Genomic DNA, 25181 nt, shown 5'->3' with positions numbered 1-25181 from the left:
TACAACGCCTGGAAGTGCGCTGGGACTCAAACCTTGCAATATCTCAAATAAATGGAGACTTCGATGCCAAAGATCCGAAGATGGCAGCTTATCATAATGCCATCCTAAAAATATCGGCTCAGTTTGAGGGGCTCGAGTTTCATCACGTGGCCCAAGAAAGTAATCAAGCGGCGGATGTCCTTGCTCGCATCGGCGCCAAGCGCGACCCCGTCCCACCCAACATCTTTTTGGAAAGGGTTTTTAAGCCATCCATGGTGTGGCAGGGGGAGAGCGGCAATACTAGTCCGGATCCGAACACATCTCCAGATTTCGAACACACCGATATCACCGGGGGCTCAGCCACCCAAATAACACCGTCGGCCCATCTCATTATGGCAGTCATTGCCCCATGGACCGAACCCTTCTTGGCCTACCTTAACAGGAAAGAACTCCCTGAGGATCAGAATGAGGCCCGCCGCATTGTCCGGTGTTCGAAGGCCTACAAGGTTCACGACGGAGAGCTCTACAAGAAAAGTGCTACCGGAGTCCTTCAAAGATGTATCTCCGAGGAAGAGGGGCGGCAACTCCTGGCTGAAATTCATGCCGGTCTCGGTGGGCACCACGCCGCAGCTCCAGCCCTTGTTAGCAAGGCCTTCCGTACAGGGTTTTGTTGGCCGACGGCCCGAGCAGGTGCACAGGACCTTGTCCAACGTTGCGTCGGATGCCAACTTTTCGCCAACCAAAGCCATATGCCCCCCACTGCCCTACAAACAATCCCCATTGTCGGTGTCAAAACCGGCGGATCTCGGGTAGGGGGTCCCGAACTATGCGTCTAAGGTCGATGGTTACAGGAGACAGGGGACACGATGTTTACCCAGGTTCGGGCCCTCTCTATGGAGGTAATACCCTACTTCCTGCTTGATTGATCTTGATGAATATGAGTATTACAAAAGTTGATCTACCAGGAGATCGTAATGGCTAAACCCTAGAAGCCTAGCCTGTATGACTATGGTAATGAGTATATCCTTTCTGGACTACACCCTCCAGTTTATATAGACACCGGGGGAATCTAGGGTTACATAGAGTCGGTTACATAAGAAGGAATCTTCATAGACGCTCGCCAAGCTTGCCTTCCACGCCAAGGAGAGTCCAATCCGGACACGTGTACAGTCTTCGGCCTTCATGTCTTCACAGCCAACCAGTCCGGCCCATTGATAATAGGCCGGACGCCCGGGGACCCCTTAGTCCACGACTCCCTCAGTAGCCCCCGAACCAGTCTTCAATAGCGAGGTGTTCGGCACACAAATTGTCTTCGTCATTGCAAGGCGGGTTCCTCCTTTAATGATTTCCAAGTAATGTATTCGACCGTAGATTCAATGTCTCCCCTCGGCTTCTGCGTGTTTTAATAACCTCGTCTTCCACGTGTCGAGCGAATGCGGGGGGTCAGGGTATTTTTTGCAAACAACACCCCGTTTAGGCCAGGAAAAGCGCCTACTTAAAGAGATCGGATCTTAGATCCACTCAATATCTCGCAGAGAAAAATCCCCAAAGAATACTAGGAGAAGCCATTCCAACATGGCTAGCATTCCCAGTTCCTCCTGCGACTCAGAGAGAGGCGAATGGGATAGGTGCTCAGTGGCCTACAACCAATTAGAGAAGTTGCAAACACAGGGATTCCTCCCCCTAAAGATCTGGTCCCTATTCGAGCAGGGCAAGCTTCCCTTTAACGGTGAGACCCAGGCAGAGGATTTTCCCAATCCATCCGGGAGGGAGCGAGTTTGTTTCGTCCCTTATCTGCTAAGGGGCGTTGGGTTTCCAGTCCATCCGTTCCTCCTGGGGCTTCTGGAATACTATGGCCTTCAGCTGCATAACTTTACTCCCGCCTCCATTCTGCATATTGCGGGCTACGTCGCTTTGTGCGAACTGTTCCTGGGCATTGAGGCCCATTTCGAACTGTGGAGAAAGTTGTTCTGTCTTGTCCCGCGCAACCACCAGGGGTCAATATTTGAAGTGGGCGGAGCCGAAGTATGGCGCGTCGCCGATACCGGATACCTGTCCGGCACACCGAGGAAGGCATATGAAAAATGGCCTTCTGAATGGTTCTATATAGAAGACGTCGCTCTTCCCGACCTAGTTCGGAAGGGTCTCCCAGAATTTGCAAGCGTTCCATTGAAGAAACGTCACAGCTGGTGTCCCCAAAGTCTTGAAGAGGAGGACAGTGTGGAGGTTCGTCAGCTCCTGGGCAAGATAAGGATGCTTGCCCAGTCTGGTTTTACAATAGTAGAGGTAATGGCGACCTCCATAGTGCGAGGGGTTGAGCCACTTCAATACAGAGGGCTTCCAATGTGGCACTACAATGGGGAGGATGATGCCTCCCATTGTCGGTGTCAAAACCGGCGGATCTCGGGTAGGGGGTCCCGAACTGTGTGTCTCGGATTGATGGTAACAGGAGACGGAGGGCAAGATGTTTACCCAGGTTCGGGCCCTCTCTGTGGAGGTAATACCCTACTTCCTGCTTGATTGATCTTGATGAATATGAGTGTTACAAGAGTTGATCTACCATGAGATCGTAATGGCTAAACCCTAGAAGTCTAGCCTATGAGTATATGGTAATGAATCTGTCCTATCCGGACTATGCTCTCCGGTTTATATAGACACCGGAGAGATCTAGGGTTACATGAGGTCGGTTACATAAGAGGGAATCTTCATAGTCGGTCGCTTAGCTTGCTTCCCATGCCAAGGAGATCCCAATCCGGACACAGGTATAGTCTTCGGTCTTCGTGTCTTCATAGCCCATCAGTCCGGCCCATGGATAACAGGCCAGACGCCCGAGGACCCCTTAGTCCAGGACTCCCTCAGTAGCCCCCGAACTAGGCTTCAATGATGATATGTTCGGCGCTCAGATTGTCTTCGGCATTGCAAGGAGGGTTCCCTTCTTTAAGTAATGTATCCGGTCGTTGACTCAATATCGTTCCCCTCGGCTTCTGCGCGCTAATAACTTCGTCTTCCACGTGTCGAGCGAATGCGGAAAGTCAGGGCATTTTTGCAAACAACACCTCGTCCACACAAGGCAGAACGCCTATTTAATGAAATTGGATCTTAGATCCAGGCGATATCGTGCCGAGAAAATCCCCAGAAACTGCCAGGAGAAGCCATTCCAACATGGCTAGCATTCCCAATTCTTCCTCCCGCTCCAGCCCAAAGAGAAGTGAGTGGGAGAAGTGTTCTGTGAATAATAGTCAGCTAGCAAAGCTGCAAACGCAGGGATTTCTTCCTCCCGCGGATCTGGTCCCTGTCCGAGCAGGGTTGGTCTCCTTCAATGATGTGACTCAGGCGGAGGACTCCCCCAATCCGTCCGGAGGGGAGCGAGTGTGCCTGGTCCCCTATCTGATAAGAGGCGTCGGATTTCCAGTCCACCCGTTCCTCCGAGGGCTTCTGGAGTATTATGGCCTTCAGCTACATAACTTCACTCCCACCTCTATCCTGCACATCGCAGGTTATGTTGCTTTATGTGAGCTATTTTTGGGTGTTGAAGCCCATTTCAAACTGTGGAGAAAATTGTTCTGTCTTGTCCCTCGCAACCATGAGGGGTCAATATTTGAAGTGGGCAGAGCCGAAGTGTGGCGCATCGCCGATACCGGATACCCGTCTGGCACACCAAGGAAGGCATCTAAAGAATGGCTTTCCGAGTGGTTCCACATCGAGGATGTTGCGCTTCCCGATCCAGTTCGAAAGGGTCTCCCTGAATTTGCAAGCGTTCCGCTAAAGAAACGCCACAATTGGCGCCCCCGAGCCTTGAGGAGGATGACAGTGCGGAGGTTCGTCAACTCTTGGGCGAGATAAAGACGCTCGCCCGGTCCGGATTAACAATGGTTGAGGTAATGGTGACCTCCATCATGCGAGGGGTTCAGCCACTTTAATACAGAGGGCTCCCAATGTGGCACTACAACGGGGAGGACGATGCCTCCCACTGCGGTCGAAAAGGTCCGGGCACCCCTGCCACTCTGGCCAAAATACTGGCTGAGCTGTTCAAAGGGGAGGAAGAGGAATTTCTTCGGACCAATCATAGAGATGGATATTCTATGTATATTCCTCCCAGTTGGGTAAGCCCCAATCCTTCTGCTTTACTCATTTCGCTTCCCAGAGTACCTTTGACAAATTTCTAATCCTCTCATAACAGCACCGGCGAACAATCACCGAGGGGTTTTACAGCCCCGCCCCACAGCCTAAGGACCACAACCGGGAGTTGGATCCCGGGTTCGAAGAAGATCCGGATATATTCGTGGTACTCGCGGAAGGGGTGTTTTACCAGGCGAGCTACGATGGCACGGAAGTGGCCATTATCGCCGATTACCCTGGTCTTCTTCCTGCTTCCCATGTAAGTCATTTGAGAAAAACCTCTCTCGAAAGAGCTCCCTCACATTGCCTCACCCATCGCACTGTCTCATACTCCACAGGGGAGACGTTCGGCACGTCATACTACTCTAGGGCCGGCTCCGGCGCCGAGCAAGGCTTCCAAAAGGAAGGTCGGTGAAGTCGCGACCGGTCCCTCATCAAAGAGGTAAGGATTTAAAGGTATACTTCAACAGTCACATCCAACTGTAACTTGTACGCTTGTTTGACACCAGGAAAAAGGTTCACCAGATTAAACCCGAGGGTCCGGCCAGCCGTACTCCCCACGCCCGGGATTTAGACCCCGTTGGAAAGGCGGGAGCCAACATAGGAACAATGCCGGACTGTCCTTCGGCCGAGGGTTCGGAGAATATGTCCGTTACCAACTCAGAAGTGGAGAGCGCCATGAATCATCGGCGCTGTAGGGCTATTTTACGAGACCCTGAGTTTTCAGAAGAGGCATTTAATGCCATCAGCTCGGCCGATGCGTACATCCGAACTGCTCGAAACGGGCTTAGTAGAGCCATGAAGCAGTATTTAACAGATGTACGGGTAAGTTTTGTTTTCCGAAATAGGATAGCCATGAGCCAGTAGCCCCCGGGACTGAAAGCAGTTGGTACAACTGATTTGGGGACCGTTACATCGCCAGGTTCTTACCGAGAAGAACGACCTACTAGCCCAAGAGCTGGAACAGTGTCGGGCGCAGTTAAATGCTGCTACCACCGAACTGGAAAATTTAAAGAAGTCGTCCACTGGTAACGTTCCCCTCTATTGAGGAATAGTGAATCTATACCAACTGTGCTAATACTGCCACTGATCGCATAATAGGGTCACCTGATCAATTTGAGAAGGAGTTGAAGACCGCCCAAGAGGCAAAAAAAGAGGCGAAGAGGCAACACGCCGCGGGCGAACGTGTGCTGACCCGCGTCAGGGACGAGAAAAACAAGCTGCAGGACTCCAACACCAAGTTGGGTGAAGAGTTGAAGGATGTGCGGGCCCAGCTATCTGACTCCGTAAAGGAGAACAAGAAACTGCGGGGCGGCATGTTCAGTATGTTTCTGAACTTGTTTGTTTTTAATAGTTCAGAGAGAAATGAAACTGATATAGCCATGCTTGCAGGTATATTAACGGGCCGTCCTGAAGAGGAGGTGTCCGGATCATCGAGTGATCTGCTGCAAAAGCTGTCGCAAGTGCACGAACAGGCGTGGCTGGCGATGCGGAGTGTTGCCAAGGCTCTATGGCCATCCGCCTCCCCTCCAGGAAGTATGGAGGAGCTTGTAGAGCGGTTCAAGGGAGCGCGGCGGCGTATCCGGCTATGGAAGATATCGGCCTGTCGAGAGGGTGCGCGAGAGGCGTGGGCCATGGTGAAGACTCGGTATACCAAGCTTGATCCTAATCACATGGCGCGGGTCGGACCGGTAGGGCCAAATGGGGAAGAAATTCCCGTTAGTTTAGTATATGACCAAGTAGAGGTGGCCGCCAAATATTCCCAACAGGATTGTAAATTAGACTACCTGTTAGATGGTATAGAGGCAGAAGTGTTTGAGTCCAAGTGACTATGTACTTTCCTCACCATGTGGAATTTCTAGCCGAATTGTATATCATTTGTCATGGCAGACCTTTTCGCTTCGACCTCCGGACCCGAAAGTGCGGAGTGTTTCCGAATACCGTCACGGCCGAATAGGCCGGGGTATGCGTGGAAAACTAAGCGTAGGGGTCATAGTTGCTTGAACAGACAAGTTGTATCCAGCTGGTTATGTTAGATTACATTGAGATTGTAAGAAACATCTTCCAGGGAGAATAGTTCCGTTAAGGGTTCCTTTCCCTGGGTGTGCATGCATTAGTAGACATGTCCGAATTGTGATGTGAAGATCACAGTGTGTATGACTTCTGGGGGTTCACAATAAAGTGAGTGCAATAAATAGTTTTCATCCACCGACCGAATATTCCCTTAAGAACGCTAGCTTTCGGCTTCACCCAGTCTGAGGTACACATCCGGATGACCCAGCAGTAACAATCATAGAGGTGCTCCCTTTACCACCTAGCCGAACTATCAGGGGTAAGCACAGGAGCTAGGCAACCCAGCTTGGCCAAAACTTAAGTCATATCGATGCATATAATGGTGAAGAAAAGACATACGGGAAAGACGCGTATGTGTGATGAGCTTAATGCTCTGCAGGTAATATTAACAAGCTTCTGTTAAAAGAAGCCCCCATGCAGAATGGCGTACGTTTGTACGAATGTGTACGTCAGCAGTATTCGGTCGAGCCGAATGAGAGCTTTAAAGCGAAAAAATTGTGAAAAAAGAGGGAAAGAATTATGGAAATTGTGGGGGAGAAGGAGACTAACAAAGGGTTCGGCGCTAGGCATAGAACCTTCGGAGTCTGGCCGCGTTCCAGGGGTTCGCTCTAGGCGATTGTCTGATGCGTCACGAAGACGGTACGCTCCTCCGGTAAGAACTTCGTCAATTATGAAGGGACCCTCCCATTTGGGCTTGAGTTTGTCCTTTTTCTTCTCCGGCAAATGTAGAACGAGTTCGCGAATGTTGTAAGTCTTGGCCCGTACTTCTCTGCTTTGATATCTTCGAGCCTGCTATTGATAAAATGCTGAACGGGCTTTGGCGACGTCGCGCTCCTCTTCCAGGGCATCTAGGCTGTCCTGCCGATCCAACTCGGCCTCTTTCTCCTCGTACATACGCACTCGGGGTGAGTCGTGTATAATATCGCAGGGCAATACAGCCTCTGCACCGTACACCATGAAGAAAGGTGTGTATCCGGTAGTACGGTTGGGCGTGGTCCACAGCCCCCAGAGTACGGAGTCGAGCTCCTCGACCCAGTGTTTGTCTGATTCTTTCAAAGAATGCACTAGTCTGGGTTTGACGCCGCTCATGATAAGACCATTGGCTCGCTCGACTTGACCGTTTGTTTGCGGGTGGTAGACAGAGGCGTAATCGAGCTTAATGCCCAGATTAGCGCACCAGGTTTTCACCTCATCGGCTGTGAAATTCGAACCGTTATCAGTGATGATGCTGTGCGGTACACCGTAACGGTGTACCACATCGGATATAAATGCAATCACCGGTCCGGACTCGGCCGTTTTAACCGGTCTAGCCACTATCCTCTTGGTGAATTTTTCCACCATGACCAAGAGATATTTTTTCTTATGGCTTCCCCCTTTAAGGGGTCCGACCATGTCCAAGCCCCAGACCGCAAAGGGCCATGTAATGGGGATTGTGTGTAGCGCGGTTGGGGGCATATGGCTTTGGTTGGTGAAGAGTTGGCATCCGACACAGCGTTGGACGAGGTCCTGTGCGTCTGCCCGGGCCATAGGCCAGTAAAATCCTGTACGGAAGGCCTTGCTAACAAGTGCCCGAGCTGCCGCGTGGTGTCCGCCGAGACCGGCGTGAATTTCTGCCAAGAGTTGCCGCCCCTCCTCCTCGGAGATACACCTTTGAAGGACTCCGATAGTGCTTTTCTTGTAGAGCTCTCCTTCGTGAACTTTATAGGCCTTCTAACGCCGGACTATGTAGCGAGCCTCATTCTGATCTTCTGGGAGCTCCTTCCTATTAAAGTAGGCCAAGAATGGTTCGGTCCACGGGGCAATTATTGCCATGATGAGGTGGGCCGATGGTGTTGCTTCGGTGGTTGAGCTTCCGATGATATTGGCGTGTTCGTTATCCGAGTTTGTGTTCGGAACGGGACTGTCATTGCTATCTCCCCCTTGCCATACCACAGATGGCTTAAAGAGCCTTTCGAGGAAGATGTTAGGTGGGACGGTGTCGCGCTTAGCGCCGATGCGAGCAAGGACGTCTGCCGCCTGGTTACTTTCGCGGGCGATGTGATGAAATTCGAGTCCCTCGAACCGAGCCGCCATCTTCAAAATGGCGTTGCGATAAGCTGCCATCTTTGGATCTTTGGCATCATAGTCTCCATTGATTTGGGATATTGCGAGGTTTGAGTCCCCGCGCACCTCCAGGCGTTGTATGCCCATTGATACGGCCATCCGGAGGCCATGTAACAAGGCCTCATATTCGGCTGCGTTGTTGGAGTCTGTGTATAATATTTGGAGTACGTACTGGACGATGTCTCCTGTGGGGGACGTTAATACGACGCCCGCCCCTAGCCCTGCCAACATCTTGGAGCCGTCAAAATGCATCACCCAGTTGGAATGCACGCCGTACTCTTTAGGGAGTTCGGCTTCTGTCCATTCGGCGACGAAGTCGGCCAGTACCTGGGATTTGATGGCTCTACGTGGTTTGTACGTGATGTCAAATGGCAGGAGCTCAATGGCCCATTTGGCAATCCGGCCCGTTGCATCCCGGTTGTTAATTATATCATTGAGGGGCACTTCGGAGGCCACCATGATAGAGCACTCTTGAAAGTAGTGTCGCAGTTTTCGGGATGCCATGAAGACTGCATATGCTATTTTTTGATAATGAGGGTACCGAGATTTGCATGGTGTGAGGACGGTGGATACGTAGTATACCGGCTTCTGGAGCGGGAATTTGTGTCCGTCCTGTTCTCGTTCGACGACGAGTACGGCGCTCACCACCTGGTGTGTTGCTGATATGTATAAGAGCATTGGCTCGCCGGCATTTTGGCGCAGCCAGGATTGGGTTGCTCGCCAGAAGGGCTTTTATTTCTTCCAGTCCGGTCGTCGCTGTGTCTGTCCACTCGAAGTTTTCAGTGCGCCGTAGAAGGCGATAGAGCGGCAGCGCCTTTTCTCCCAACCTGGAGATGAAGTGGCTTAAAGCTGCCACGCACCCAGCGAGTTTTTGGACCTGCTTGAGTTCGGTCGGCCTGGCCAGTTGTGACAGAGCTCGTATTTTGGCTGGATTTGCTTCAATTCCTCTATTGGAAATGATGAAGCCCAATAGTTTACCGGCGGGGATGCCGAAGACGCACTTTTCCGGGTTAAGCTTGATGTCGTATGTGCGGAGGTTGTCGAATGTGAGACACAAGTCGTCTATTAGTGTGTCCACGTGTTTGGTTTTGATGACGACGTCGTCCACATAGGCCTCCACTGTTTTGTCGATCTGTTTCTCGAGGCATGTTTGGATCATGCGCTGGTAGGTGGCGCCGGCGTTCTTGAGCCCGAAAGGCATGGTGTTGAAGCAAAACGGCCCGTATGGTGTAATGAATGCTGTTGCGGCTTGATCGGACTCCTTCATTTTGATTTGATGGTATCCAGAATATGCATCAAGGAAGCATAGAGAGTCGTGACCTGCGGTGGCGTCAATGATTTGATCAATGCGGGGAAGAGGGAAGGGATCCTGAGGGCAGGCCTTGTTAAGGTCTTTGAAATCGACGCATAGGCGCCAGGATTTATCCTTCTTTGGTACCATTACCAAGTTTGCCAGCCATTCCGGATGTTTAATGTCTTTGATGAATCCGGCCTCGATGAGTTTGGCTAGCTCCTCCCCCATAGCTTGTCGTTTGGGTTCGGAAAAGCGCCGCAGAGCTTGCTTGACCGACTTATATCCCTTTAGTATGTTGAGGCTATGTTTGGCCAACTCGCGCGGGATTCCTGGCATATCGGAAGGATGCCAGGCGAATATATCCCAGTTTTCGCGCAGGAAGTCTCGTAGTGCGGCGTCGACTGCAGGGCTGAGCTGTGCTCCAATAGACGCTGTCTTCTTCGGGTCTGTTGGATGGACCTGAAATTTGACTATTTCTTCTGCTGGCTTGAAGGAAGTGGATTTGGGTCATTTATCCAGGATCACATCGTCCTTATCCATGGTGGAGCGTAGTGCGCTTAGTTCTTCGGCCGCAAGGGCCTCAGCCAGTGCCTCAAGGGCCAAGGATGCGGTTTTATTCTCGGCGTGGAGGGCTATGTCCGGGTCGCTGACGAGGGTGATTATTCCATTAGGCCCAGACATTTTTAGCTTCATATACCCATAATGAGGTATGGCTTGAAAGCGCGTGAAGGCCTCTCGCCCTAACAGGGCGTGGTGCCCGCTGTTGAAAGGGGCCACCTGGAAAGTTATTTCTTCGGACCGATATTTCTCCCGCATGCCGAACACCACATCAAGTGTAATTTTTCCTGCACACTGAGCTTCCCGGCTGGGAATGATACCTCGAAAGGTTTTGCTGCTTTTCTCGATGCGGCTCCTGTCTATTTCCATCTTGTGGAGCGTGTCCTCGTAAATGAGGTTTAGTCCACTGCCGCCGTCCATGAGGACTTTTGTAAGTCGAAAGCCATCCACGATGGGACTGAGGACTAGGGCAGCTAGGGCTCGGATTGTTCTATATTTAGGTTCGTCACCGGCATTGAAGGTTATTGCCGTGTCATTCCAGGGGTCAATTGCAGCGACCTGGCAAACTTCGGCGAGATCACGCAGGCCCCTTTTACGCTTGTTGTTTGAAGCGAATGTAACGAAGACTGCCAATACTCTATTTTCATCGTTTGTTGGAGGGTGTTGTTCCAGGGTGTCCTTGGTAAGGATGTCCTCGCCGCTCTTGGCTACCCGCGGAGTATCCAACATGCTCTAAGGTTGTGGGTCGACACGGTATCCGGCGTCGTGTGTATTTTGCATGGGCCATTGAGCCATCCCTCCAGAACGGTGCCGTGCAGCGGAATAGGTTTATGTTTTTTGACTGTTCGGCTGGTCGTGCCATGGGGGCGCGTCCTTTTTGCCTGTAAGGGGAGCCGGGATGATTCCCAGCCGGCTGCCTGAGTTTTCCAGGCACTTTCCATCGTGTTGTACTTTTGTACAATGGTGTCTAGGTAAGCAAACTTTAGTATGCGGCGGCTATTTATGGCATTAAGGATACCTTCGTTCGCGCAGTTGTTGCAGAATGCTGCTATCGCGTCTTCGTCGTGGCAGCCTTTTACCTAGTTTTTTACAAGGAGGAATCTGCCCCAGAAGTGGTGGACCGTTTCCTGAGGCTGTTGTTTGATGCTTCTGAGAGCATCTATGTCCGGGTGTGTTGGAAATATGCCCTAGACGCAATAATAAAATGGTTATTATTGTATTTCCTTGTTCATGATAATTGTCTGTTGTTCATGCTATAATTGTATTAACTGGAAACCGTAATACATGTGTGAATACATAGACCACAACATGTCCCTAGTAAGCCTCTAGTTGACTAGCTCGTTGATCAATAGATGGTTATGGTTTCCTGACCATGGACATTGGATGCCATTGATAACGGGATCACATCATTAGGAGAATGATGTGATGGACAAGACCCAATCCTAAGCATAGCACAAGATCGTGTAGTTCGTTTGCTAGAGCTTTTCTAATGTCAAGTATCATTTCCTTAGACCATGAGATTGTGCAACTCCCGGTTACCGTAGGAATGCTTTGGGTGTACCAAACATCACAACGTAACTGGGTGGCTATAAAGGTGCACTACAGGTATCTCCGAAAGTGTCTGTTGGGTTGGCACGAATCGAGACTGGGATTTGTCACTCCGTATGACGAAGAGGTATCTCTGGGCCCACTCGGTAATGCATCATTATAATGAGCTCAATGTGACCAAGTGTTTGGTCACGGGATCATGCATTACGGTACGAGTAAAGTGACTTGCCGGTAACGAGATTGAACAAGGTATTGGGATACCGACGATCGAATCTCGGGCAAGTAACGTACCGATTGACAAAGGGAATTGTATACGGGATTGATTGAGTCCTCGACATCGTGGTTCATCCGATGAGATCATCGTGGAACATGTGGGAGCCAACATGGGTATCCAGATCCCGCTGTTGGTTATTGATCGGAGAGTCGTCTCGGTCATGTCTGCATGTCTCCCGAACCCGTAGGGTCTACACACTTAAGGTTCGGTGATGCCAGAGTTGTAGAGATATTAGTATGTGGTTAACCGAAAGTTGTTCGGAGTCCCGGATGAGATCCCGGACGTCACGAGGAGTTCCGGAATGGCCCGGAGGTAAAGATTTATATATGGGAAGTCCTATTTTGGCCACCGGAAAATGTTCGGGATTTTTCGGTATTGTACCGGGAAGGTTCTAGAAGGTTCCGAAGTGGGGCCCACCTGCATGGGGGGACCCACATGAACGTGGGTAGTGGGGGCAAGGCCCCACACCCCTGGTCAAGGCGCACCAAGATCCCACCTTAGAAGGAATAAGATCATATCCCGAAGGGATAAGATCAAGATCCCTAAAAAAGGGGGATAACAATCGGTGGGGAAGGGAAATGATGGGATTTCTTTCCCCCACCTTTGCCAACGCCCCAATGGACTTGGAGGGAAAGAAACCAGCCCCCTCCACCCCTATATATAGTGGGGAGGCGCATGGGAGCAGCACCCCAAGCCCTGGCGCCTCCCTCCCTCCCGTGACACCTCTTCCTCCCCGCTTGCGCTTGGCGAAGCCCTGCCGGGATCTCGCTACTTCCACCACCACGCCGTCGTGCTGCTGGATCTCCATCAACTTCTCCTCCCCCCTTGCTGGATCAAGAAGGAGGAGACGTCCCCGCTCCGTACGTGTGTTGAACGCGGAGGTGCCGTCCGTTCGGCGCTAGGATCATCGGTGATTTGGATCACGACGAGTACGACTCCATCAACCCCGTTCTCTTGAACGCTTCCGCTCACGATCTACAAGGGTATGTAGATGCACTCCTCCCCTCTCGTTGCTAGCATCTCCTAGATTAATCTTGGTGACACGTAGGAAAATTTTGAATTTCTGCTCCCCAACAGTGGCATCATGAGCCAGGTCTATGCGTAGATTCTATGCACGAGTAGAACACAAAGTAGTTGTGGGCGATGATTTGTTCAATTTGCTTGCTGTTACTAGTCTTATCTTGATTCGGCGGCATTGTGGGATGAAGCAGCCCGGACTGACCTTACACGTACTCTTACGTGAGACAGGTTCCACCGACTGACATGCACTTGATGCATAAGGTGGCTAGCAGGTGTCTGTCTCTCCCACTTTAGTTGGATCAGATTCGATGAAAAGGGTCCTTATGAAGGGTAAATAGCAATTGGCATATCACCGTTGTGGCTTTTGCGTAGGTAAGAAACGTTCTTGCTAGAAACCCATAGCAGCCACGTAAAACACGCAACAACAATTAGAAGACGTCTAACTTGTTTTTGCAGGGTATGATATGTGATGTGATATGGCCAAAAGGATGTGATGAATTATATATGTTATGTATGAGAATGATCATGTTCTTGTAATAGGAATCACGACTTGCATGTCGATGAGTATGACAACCGGCAGGAGCCATAGGAGTTGTCTTAATTTATTGTATGACCTGCGTGTCAATGAAAACGCCATGTAATTACTTTACTTTATTGCCGTTAGCCATAGTAGTAGAAGTAATAGTTGGCGAGACAACTTCATGAAGACACGATGATGGAGATCATGGTGTCATGCCGGTGACGAAGGTGATCATGCCGCGCCTCGAAGATGGAGATCAAAGGCGCAAGATGATATTGGCCATATCATGTCACTTTATGATTTGCATGTGATGTTTGTCATGTTTACATCTTATTTGCTTAGAACGACGGTAGCATAAATAAGATGATCCCTCACTAAAATTTCAAGAGATGTGTTCCCCCTAACTGTGCACCGTTGCGAAGGTTCGTTGTTTCGAAGCACCACGTGATGATCGGGTGTGATAGATTCTAACGTTCGCATACAACGGGTGTTGACGAGCCTAGCATGTACAGACATGGCCTCGGAACACAAGCAAAACACTTAGGTTGACTTGACGAGCCTAGCATGTACAGACATGGCCTCGGAACACAAGAGACCGAAAGGTCGAACATGAGTCGTATAGTAGATACGATCAACATGGAGATGTTCACCGATGATGACTAGTCCGTCTCACGTGATGACCGGACACGGCCTAGTCGATTCGGATCATGTATCACTTAGATGACTAGAGGGATGTCTATCTAAGTGGGAGTTCATTAAATAATCAGATGAACTTAATTATCTGAACATAGTCAAAAGGTCTTTGCAAATAATGTCGTAGGTTACGCTTTAGTTCTACTAAGATATGTTCCTAGAGAAAATTTAGTTGAAAGTTGATAGTAGCAATTATGCGGACTGGGTCCGTAAACTGAGGATTGTCCTCATTGCTGCACAGAAGGCTTATGTCCTTAGTGCACCGCTCGGTGTGCTGAACCTCGAGCGTCGTTTCTGGATGTTGCGAACATCTGACATACACGTTTTGATGACTACGTGATAGTTCAGTGCGTAATGTTGAACAGTTTAAAATTGTGGCACCAAAGACGGTTTTGAAACGTCGCAGAACATATGAGATGTTCCAAAGACTGAAATTGGGATTTCAGACTAGTGCCCACGTCAAGAGGTATGAGACCTTTGACAAGTTTCTTAAGCCTGCAAACTAAGGGAGAAAAGCTCAATCGTTGAGCATGTGCTCAGATTGTCTGAGTACTACAATCACTTGAATCGAGTGGGAGTTAATCTTCCAGATGAGATAGTGATGGTTCTCCATAGTCACTGCCACCAAGCTATTAGAGCTTCGTGATGAACTATAACATATCGGGGATAGACATGATGATCCTTGAGCAACTCGCGATGTTTGACACCGCGAAAGTAGAAATCAAGTAGGAGCATCAATTGTTGATGGTTAGTAAAACCACTAGTTTCTAGAAGGGCAAGGGCAAGAAGGGATACTTCATGAAACGGCAAATCAGTTGCTGCTCTAGTGAAGAAACCCAAGGTTGAACCCAAACCCGAGACTAAGTGCTTCTGAAATGAGGGGAACGGTCACTGAAGCAGAACTACCCTAGATGCTTCGTAGATGAGAAGGCTGGCAAGGTCGACAGCAGTATATTGGATATACATTATATTAATGTGTACTTTACTAGTACTCCTAGTAGCACCAGGGTATTAGATACCGGTTCGGTTGCAAAGTGTTAGTAACTCGAAATAAAAGCTGCGGAATAAACAGAGACTAGCTAAAGGTGAGATGACGATATGTGTTTCCAAGGTTGATGTGATCAAGCATCGCATGCTCCCTCTACCATCGAGATTGGGGTTAAACCTGAATAATTGTTATTTGGTGTTTGCGTTAAGCATAGACATGATTGGATTATGTTTATCGCAATACGATTATTCATTAAAGGAGAATAATGGTTACTCTGTCTATTTGAATAAAAACTTCAATGGTCTTGCACCTAAAATGAATGGTTTATTGAATCTCGATCGTAGTGATACACATGTTCATGCCAAAAGATATAAGATAGTAATGATAGTACCACATACTTGTGGCACTGCCACTTGAGTCATATTGGTATAAAACGCATGAAGAAGCTCCATGTTGATGGATCTTTGGACTCACTCGTTTTTGAAAAGATTGAGACATGCGAACCATGTCTATTAGTATATATGCATGAAGAAAGTCCATACAGATGGATCATTTGGACTCACTTGATTTTGAATCACTTGAGATATGCAAATCATACCACATGGGCAAGATGACTGAAAGGCCTCATTTTCAGTAAGATGGAACAAGAGAGCAACTTGTTGGAAGTAATACATTTGATGTGTGCAGTCCAATGAGTGCTGAGGCACGCAGTGGATATCGTTATGTTCTTACTTCACAGATGATTTGAGTAGATGCTGAGAATATTTACTTGATGAAACACAAGTCTGAATTATTGAAAGGTTCAAGTAATTTCAGAGTGAAGTTGAAGATCGTCGTGACAAGAGGATAAAATGTATGTGATATGATCATAGAGATGAATATCTGAGTTACGAGTTTGGCACACAATTAAGAAATTGTGGAAATTGTTTCACGACTAATACCGCCTGGAACACCATATTGTGATGGTGTGTCCGAACATCATAACTGCACCCTATTGGATATGGTGCATACCATGATGTCTCTTATCGAATTACAACTATCGTTTATGGGTTAGGCATTAGAGACAACCGCATTCGCTTTAAATAGGGCACCACGCAATTTCGTTGAGACGACACCGTATGAACTATGGTTTAGAGAAACCTAAGCTGTCGTCTCTTAAAAGTTTGGGGCTGCGACGCTTATGTGAAAAAAGTTTCAGGCTGATCAGCTCGAACCCAAAGCGGATAAATGCATCTTCATAGAATACCCAAAACAGTTGGGTATACCTCCTATTTCAGATCTAGAAGCAAAAGTGATTGTTTTTAGAAACGGGTCCTTTCTCGAGGAAAAGTTTCTCTCGAAAGAATTGAGTGGGAGGATGGTGGAGACTTGATGAGGTCATTGAACCGTCACTTCAACTAATGTGTAGCAGGGCACAGGAAGTTGTTCCTGTGGCACCTACACCAATTGAAGTGGAAGCTTATGATAGTGATCATGAAACTTCAGATCAAGTCACTACCAAACCTCATAGGACGACAAGGATGCGTACTACTTCAGAGTGGTACGTAATCCTGTCTTGGAAGTCATGTTGCTAGACAACAATGAACCTACGAGCTATGGAGAAGCGATGGTGGGCCCGGATTCCGACGAATGGCTTGAGGCCATAAAATCCGAGAGGATCCATGTATGAAAACAAAGTATAGACTTTGAAAGAACTACTTGATGGTCGTAAGGCTGTTGGGTACAGATGGATTTTAAAGGGAAGACAGACAATGATGGTAAGTGTCACCATTAAGAAAGCTCGACTTGTCGTTAAGATGTTTTCCGGCAAGTTCAAGGAGTTGACTGCAATGAGACTTTCTCACTCGTAGCGATGCTAAGAGTCTGTTAGAATTATATTAGCAGTTACTGCATTATTTATGAAATCTTGCAGATAGGATGTCAAAACATTGTTTCCTCGACGATTTTCTTGAGGAAAGGTTGTATGTGATACAACCAGAAGGTTTTGTCAATCCTGAAAGATGCTAACAAGTATGCAAATCTCCAGCAATCCTTCTAAGGATTGGAGTAAGCATCTCGGAGTTGGAATGAACGCTTTGATGAGATGATCAAAGATTTTGGGTTTATACAAGGTTCATGAGAAACTTGTATTTCCAAAGAAGTGAGTGGGAGCACTATAGAATTTTTGATGAGTATATGTTGTTAACATATTGTTGATCAGAAATGATGTAGAATTTCTGGAAAGCATCCAGGGTTATTTGAGAAGTGTTTTTAATGGAAAACCTGGATTAAGCTACTTGAACATTGAGCATCAAGATCTATAAGGATAGATCAAAAACGCTTAATAGTACTTTCAAATGAATACATACCGTGACAAGATTTTGAAGGAGTTCAAAATAGATCAGCAAAGAAGGAGTTCTTGGCTGTGTTACAAGGTGTGAGTATTGAGTAAGACTCAAGACCTGACCACGGCAGAGGAGAGAGAAAGGACGAAGGTCGTCCCCTATGCTTTAGACGTAGGCTCTACAGTATGCTATGTTGTGTACTGCACCTGAAGTGTGCCTTGCCATGAGTTAGTCAAGGGGTACAATAGTGATCCGGGAATGGATCACATGACAGCGGTCGAACTTATCCTTAGTATCTAGTGGACTAAGGAATTTTCTCGATTATGGAGGTGGTAAAACAGTTCTTCGTAAAGGGTTACGTCGATGCAAACTTTGACACTAATCCGGATGACTCTGAGTAGTAAACCGGATTCATATAGTAGAGCAGTTATTTGGAATAGCTCCAAGTAGCGTGTGGTAGCTACATCTACAAGATGACATTGAGATTTGTCAAGCACACACGGATCTGAATGTTGCAGACCCGTTGACTAAAACCTCTCTCGTAAGCATAACATGATCAAACCCTAGAACTCATTGAGTGTTAATCACATGGTGATGTGGACTAGATTATTGACTCTAGTGAACTTTGAGTGTTAATCGCATGGTGATGTGAACTAGATTATTGACTCTAGTGCAAGTGGGAGACTGTTGGAAATATGCCCTAGAGGCAATAATAAAAAGGTTATTATTGTATTTCCTTGTTCATGATAATACGGTTGATAATTGTTGGAAATATGCCCCGAGTCGGCAAAGCCATGGACTCTTTAAGACACAACGAGACCACTGTAAAATCAACCGTATACAGGCGGACCACTAGACGTCAAACCCCAATCTCATATCATGCGTCTGTCGGAAAGAAATCCTAAGGCTACTAGAATTCCCACTTATGAACTCCCGAAACTTTCTGGTTATGCAATCTGGTGTAGGGGATACAGGGGACACAAAATATATATCACCCAAACTAACAATCCCTAGATCCAGCTGTATCCATCCGTCAACACATAACCAAGAAACCTTCGGAAATCGTTTACCTCAACCTTCGAAAAACATCCGTTATACAAGTTATGGCAATACTCCCGAACTCCCGCCCCAGTACTGGGTGGCGTCGAGGTGATCTCACCAACAACTGCATAAAAGAGATTTCGATGTCGGCGAAACTCAGGTATTCCAGAACTGCAACGATAAAATTGTGACGACAACACCTCGGAGCTCAACTCCCCGGGACACTGCCACAACCCCTAAATGACAGGAGGCACCAAGAACAATGTTCTCGTCACAAATCGATCGGAACGATTCCAAGATACCCGCGTGATCCTAAAAAAAAATTAGTGAAATTTGAGGAGAGAATAGTCAAAACTCTACGTCAGGAGACCTCACCAGAGCGACGAAGGGACTGAGGAGTAAAAAGAATCCTACTCTCCGATATGTATAATCCTAAGACTCAAAACATTTTGTTCTAGACTCAACAACGTCAGCGATTCGATCAAGCAGGGGGCTCCTAAGTCGGGGATGGCTCTGATTACCAACTTGTAACGCCCACGATGCGGCTATATCTCCCACGTGTCGAGGCACGACTTAGAGGCATAACCGCATAGTGGTTTTGTCGCAAGAAGGGTCATCTTCACACAATCCCATGTAATGAACAAGAATGGGATAAAGAGTTGGCTTACAATCGCCACTTCACACAATACATAAATATCATCATACATCATCCAAAATACAATCATATAGACCGACTACGGTCAAAAACCAGATGAAAATAAGACAACCCCAAATGCTAGATCCCCGATCGTCCCAACTGGGCTCCACTACTGATCATCAGGAAAAGACACATAGTAACGACCACGTTCCTCGTCGAACTCCCACTTGAGATCGACGCCATCATCTGCACTGGCATCGTCGGCACCTGCAACTGGTGTTGGAAGTATCTGTGAGTCACGGGGACTCAGCAATCTCACGCCCGCGAGATCAAGACTATTTAAGCTTAAAGGGGGGAATGGTGCAAAGAGGTGGAGCTGCAGCGGCAAAAGCATATATGGTGGCTAACTTGCGCAAAAGAGAGCGAGAAGAGAAGCAAAGGAGCGGACGTCATCTAGCAATGACCAAGAAGAGGTCCTGAACACCTACTTACGTCAAACATAACACAGACCGTGTTCACTTCCCGGACTCCGCCGAGAAGAGACCATCACGGCTACACACGCACTTGGTGTATTTTAATTGGGTCAAGTGACAAGTTATCTACAACCGGACATTAACAAATTCCCATCTGCCTCATAACCGCGGGCACGGCTTTCGAAAGATAATACCCTGCAGGGGTGTCCCAACTTAGCCCATCATAAGCTCTCACGGTCAACGAAGGATAAACCTTCTCCCGGAAAGACCCGATCAGTCTCGGAATCCCGGTTTACAAGACATCTCGACAATGGTAAAACAAGACCAGCAAAGCCGCCCGAATGTGCCGACAAATCCCGATAGGAGCTGCACATATCTCGTTCTCAGGGCACACCGGATAAGTCAAGCTACGAGTAAAACCAGACCTCGAGTTTCCCCGAGGTGGCCCCGCAGGCTGCTCGATTCGGACCAACACTCGAAGGAGCACTGGCCCGGGGGGGTTAAAATAAGATGACCCTCGGGCTCGCGAAAACCCGGGGGAAAAGGCTTAGGTAACAACTGGTAAAACCAAGGTTGGGCCATGCTGGAGGAGTTTTATTCAAGGCGAACTGTCAAGGGGGTCCCATAAATCACCCGACCGTGTAAGGAACGCAAACTCAAGGAACATAATCCCGGTATAACAGTACTAGGGCGGCAAGAGTGGAACAAATCACCAGGCATAAGGCCGAGCCTTCCACCCTTTACCAAAATATATAGATGCATTAATCAAATAATAGATATTGTGATATCCCAACATATCCATGTTCCGATATGGAACAAACTTCAACTTCACCTGCAACTAGCAACGCTATAAGAGGGGCTGAGCAAAATCGGTAACATAGCCAAACAACGGTTTGCTAGGAAAGGATGGTTAGGGCTGGAATGGCTAAAATGGGAGACATGATATAGCAAGTGATAGGTAGCGAGCATGGCAATAGAGCGAACAACTAGCATAGCAAAGATAGAAAGATTTTCGAGGGGTGGTCATCTTGCCTGCAAGATTCTCAGAGTTGTCGAAAGCTTGATCCTCGTAAGCGTACTCGGCAGGTTCCTCGTTCACGAACTCGTCTCCCGGCTCTACCCAAGACAAGAACACAAACAAACGGAACCACAATCAATAACGAGGAATGCGCAAGCAACATGATGCAAAACATGTATGATATGCAAGATATGGTATGCGATGCATATGCGTGCTCCGGAAGGAAAATGATGAACATGGCAGTAACTTGGCAAACCAAGCATGCCACTGGAAAGATGAGATGATTTCGGTCGAAATCGATATAAAGATCACCGGAATCGGATGCACGGTTTGCAAATGACAAGCAAAACAAGAATGACACTAATCTGCGATAAACAGCAAGATAGCACTTAAAATACAACAAGTAACAATGCTACAGCACCCCATCATAGCAACAAAGCCCATGGTAGTAATCTCCAGGAGATGCTTGACAAAAGATGAACACTGAGCTACTGCTAGTTCACAACATATCAAGCTCAAACAAGCATGGCAAAAGTGCAAAAGATTACAGGTTCACAGACTTGGTGAAAAACTGGACATGGCAGAAATCATCATCAGGTAGCAATGCTCAGAGCACGAAACCAACATGCTACAGGAACTTAACATAGAAAAACAAGGCATGGTAGTGTTCTACTAAATGCACATGACAAAAGTCCCTTACTGACCATAAGCCAAAAAGGGCCAGAAAATATGATGGCAAGCATGTAAACATAGCAAGTTCCGTTATCAGGTCTCAGACTTGGCAGAAAACAGAGCATGGCAGAAATATTAATATGTAGGCCTCTTTGTGAGCTTGATGCACTCACTACAGAGCAATGCATGACAAAACAAGCATACCTACAGCAAGATAGCATGCTTATGAAGCTATACATGGCAAGAACAATTGCATAGCATGTATGGATCAACAACAATAAGCTTGGCAAAAATGCATATCATGTTAAGAATCTGCCAGAAATATTTTATAGCAAAAGTAGAGCAAGATTGAGTCATGCTATTGCCCTCTAAAATTGCAAACAATTGCAGGAATGGATCAATTACAACTATAGCTACAAGACATCCTTACTGAACATCTCCAAAATATGCATGGATCTCTCTGTAGCATCAAGTTTACATGGCAACAAAATTACAGAAGACAAAGACTTAGAGAAAACACTAAGTCCCTGAAATCAGAATTATTACGGGGCCTACTTTGCATGCTTGTGCTAGTCACGACAGAGATCACAAAAATACATGGACTACACCCCTGGAAAGATGGCATGGCATACTTCAAAACACATGTAGAGCTCATGCTCAAAAGATGCACATAATAAATGATACAAAAATGACAAATCTCCAAGTTCTGATAAGAACCAGAGATTAACAGCAACTAGCCCTCTTCCATCAAAGATTTGGGCATCAAGATGACATCTAATGAAAATGGTGCAATTGAACGAATTGAAGAGCATCACGAGGCGAACAATTTGACATATTATACGCACGAATCGGAGCTACATGCACAAAGTTATCGCATCTCAAACAGGAGCATATGCTGAGAAAATTTAGGGACTTGGAAGATTTCGAGGGGGATTCGAGAGAAGTCAACGGGCTCACGGAGGGAGATCCAGATCGGGGGTCGCCCGAGCTCCTCGAGCCCGAGCTCGTCGGCGGCGAGGCAGGGGCCGGCGGGCCTGGCCGGAGGAGGAGAAGGCCGAGGGAGGAGAGGCGGCGCCGGAGGAGGGGGGTGCCGGCGGGGACGGGCGCCGCGGCGGCGGCGATGGCCGGCGATGGCGGCGCACTGGCCGGCGGCGGGGAAGGCGCACAGGCGCGCGGGCGCGGAGGCGGCGGGCCGCGGGGGCCGGCGATGGGCCTGCGGGCCGGCGGCGGGGCGAGGCCGGAGGCGGCCACGTGGCGCTCGCGGGTTGGCCGGGCGGCGCGGCAAACGTGTCCGGCGCGGGCGGACGCGTCCGGCGCGGCGCGGAGGGAGAGAGTTAGGGTTTCGCCTGAGATTTCGTTTTTCGGGATGCCCACATATAAATAGGTAGAGGAAGCTAGGAGACTCCAAATGAGGTGCGGTTTTCGCCCACATGATCGTGATCGAATGACCTAGAGCATGGAAGAGAGTTTGGTGGGCTTTGGGCTGGTTTTAGAGGGGGTTTTAGCTGGACACTCAAATGGACTTTGCGGATGCCCGGTTAACCGTTGGAGTACCAAACGACCTCCGAATGGAACGAAACTTGACCGGTAGTCTCCGGGTGGTATATTAAGACCACTTGACAAGCCTCGGTCCATTCCGAGAAAGTTTGACACACGCACACGAAAGAAAACAAGAGGGGTGCACCGGAGGAGATAGGAGCGCCGGATTGAAAAACGGACAACGGGGAAAATGCTCGGATGCATGAGACGAACACGTATGCAAATGTAATGCGCATGATGACATGATATGAAAATGCATGACATGACAAAATACAAAACGAAAGACAAAACCCGACAACGGAGGGAAAACATAACACATAGCCGGAAATGGCAAGAGTCGGAGTTACAAATATGGCAAGTTACATGCGGGGTGTTACAACACTCCACCACTACGAGAGGATCTCGTCCCGAGATCTAGGACTGAAAGAACTCTGGATATTCGGAACGGAGATGGTCCTCGCGTTCCCAGGTGGCTTCCCGGTCGGAATGGTGCGACCACTTCACTTTCAGGAATTTGATAGACTTGTTGCGAGTCTTGCGCTCAGTTTCTTCGAGAATAGCAACTGGGTGCTCATGATAAGACAAATCTTCTTGGAGGTCAATCTCTTCGAAGTCGATAGTGCGCTCAGGCGTCTTGAAGCACTTGCGGAGCTGTGACACGTGGAACACATCGTGCACGTTCGCGAAGTTGGAAGGAAGTTCAAGTTGATAAGCGAGGTCGCCTCTTTTGCCAATAATCTTGAAAGGACCCACGTATCTAGGGGCAAGCTTCCCTTTGATACCGAAGCGACGAGTGCCTTTCATTGGAGAGACGCGGAGGTAGACATGGTCTCCGATCTCGAAAGCCAAATCACGATGCTTACTATCATAGTAGGTCTTCTGGCGCGATTGCGCGGCTTTGAGATTATCACGGATGACTTTACACATTTCTTCAGCTTCAGTGATTAAGTCATTGCCAAGAAGTTGGCGTTCACCAGTCTCTGACCAATTGAGAGGAGTACGGCACTTTCTGCCATAGAGAATCTCGAATGGGGCCTTGCCCGAACTCGCTTGGAAGCTGTTGTTGTAGGAGAATTCAGCATATGGAAGACAATCTTCCCATTTCATGCCAAAGGAAATGACACAAGCCCTGAGCATATCTTCAAGAATTTGATTACTCGCTCGACTTGGCCACTAGTTTGAGGGTGAAAAGCTGTGCTGAAGCGAATGTTAGTGCCCATGGCCTTCTGGAAGGAGTCCCAGAACTTAGAGGTGAAGATGCTTCCACGGTCTGAAGAAATCAATTGTGGAATGCCGTGCAAAGAGACAATTCTGGAGGTGTAGAGCTCTGCCAGCTGAGCTGCTGTGATGGATTCTTTGATAGGAAGGAAATGAGCCACTTTAGAGAGCTTGTCGATGACAACGAAGATAGCATCATTTCCGCGCTTGGACTTGGGAAATCCAGTCACGAAGTCCATTTCGATATGATCAAACTTCCATTCCGGAATAGCGAGAGGTTGGAGGAGACCAGCTGGTCGTTGGTGTTCTGCTTTCACTCTTCGGCAGACATCACATTCATTCACGAATTGAGCAATTTCTCGCTTCATTCGAGTCCACCAATACGACTGCTTGAGGTCATGATACATCTTCGTACTTCCAGGATGAATGGAAAGGAGAGAATTGTGCGCCTCGTTCATTATGACTTTCCTTAGATCACCTTTCGGAACCACAATCCGGTCCTCGAAGAACAAAAGTGTCTCTGTCATCAATGCGATAGCACTTGTATTTGGAAAGACCCTTGTCGATACCACGTTTCACCTTCTTCACCATGGCATCAAGGAGTTGTGCCTCACGAATTTGATCTTCCAAAGTAGGAGATACTATGAGGTTGGCAAGAACGCCTTGAGGAACAACTTGGAGATTCAGCTTGCGGAAAGCTTCACAAAGATCCGGTTGGAAAGGCTTAAGAATTAAGCTGTTGCAATAAGCTTTCCTGCTTAAGGCATCTGCAATGACATTAGCCTTGCCTGGAGTATATTCGATACTCGGATTGTACTCTTGAATCATTTCGACCCATCGAGTCTGCCTGAGGTTGAGGTTGGGCTGAGTGAAGATATACTTGAGACTCTTGTGATCAGTGAAAATGTCCACTTGTCTTCCCAACAAGAGATGTCTCCACGTAACCAATGCATGGACAACTGCCGCCAACTCAAGATCGTGAGTGGGGTAGTTCTTCTCATTGGGCTTCAACTGCCGAGAGGTATAGGCCACAACTTTCTTCTCTTGCATTAACACAGCACCGAGACCTTGGAGAGAAGCATCACATAAA

Source organism: Aegilops tauschii, chromosome 4 (assembly GCF_002575655.3).
Source record: "Aegilops tauschii subsp. strangulata cultivar AL8/78 chromosome 4, Aet v6.0, whole genome shotgun sequence".
Taxonomy (NCBI): Eukaryota; Viridiplantae; Streptophyta; class Magnoliopsida; order Poales; family Poaceae; genus Aegilops; species Aegilops tauschii.
This window is presented reverse-complemented; position numbering follows the sequence as displayed.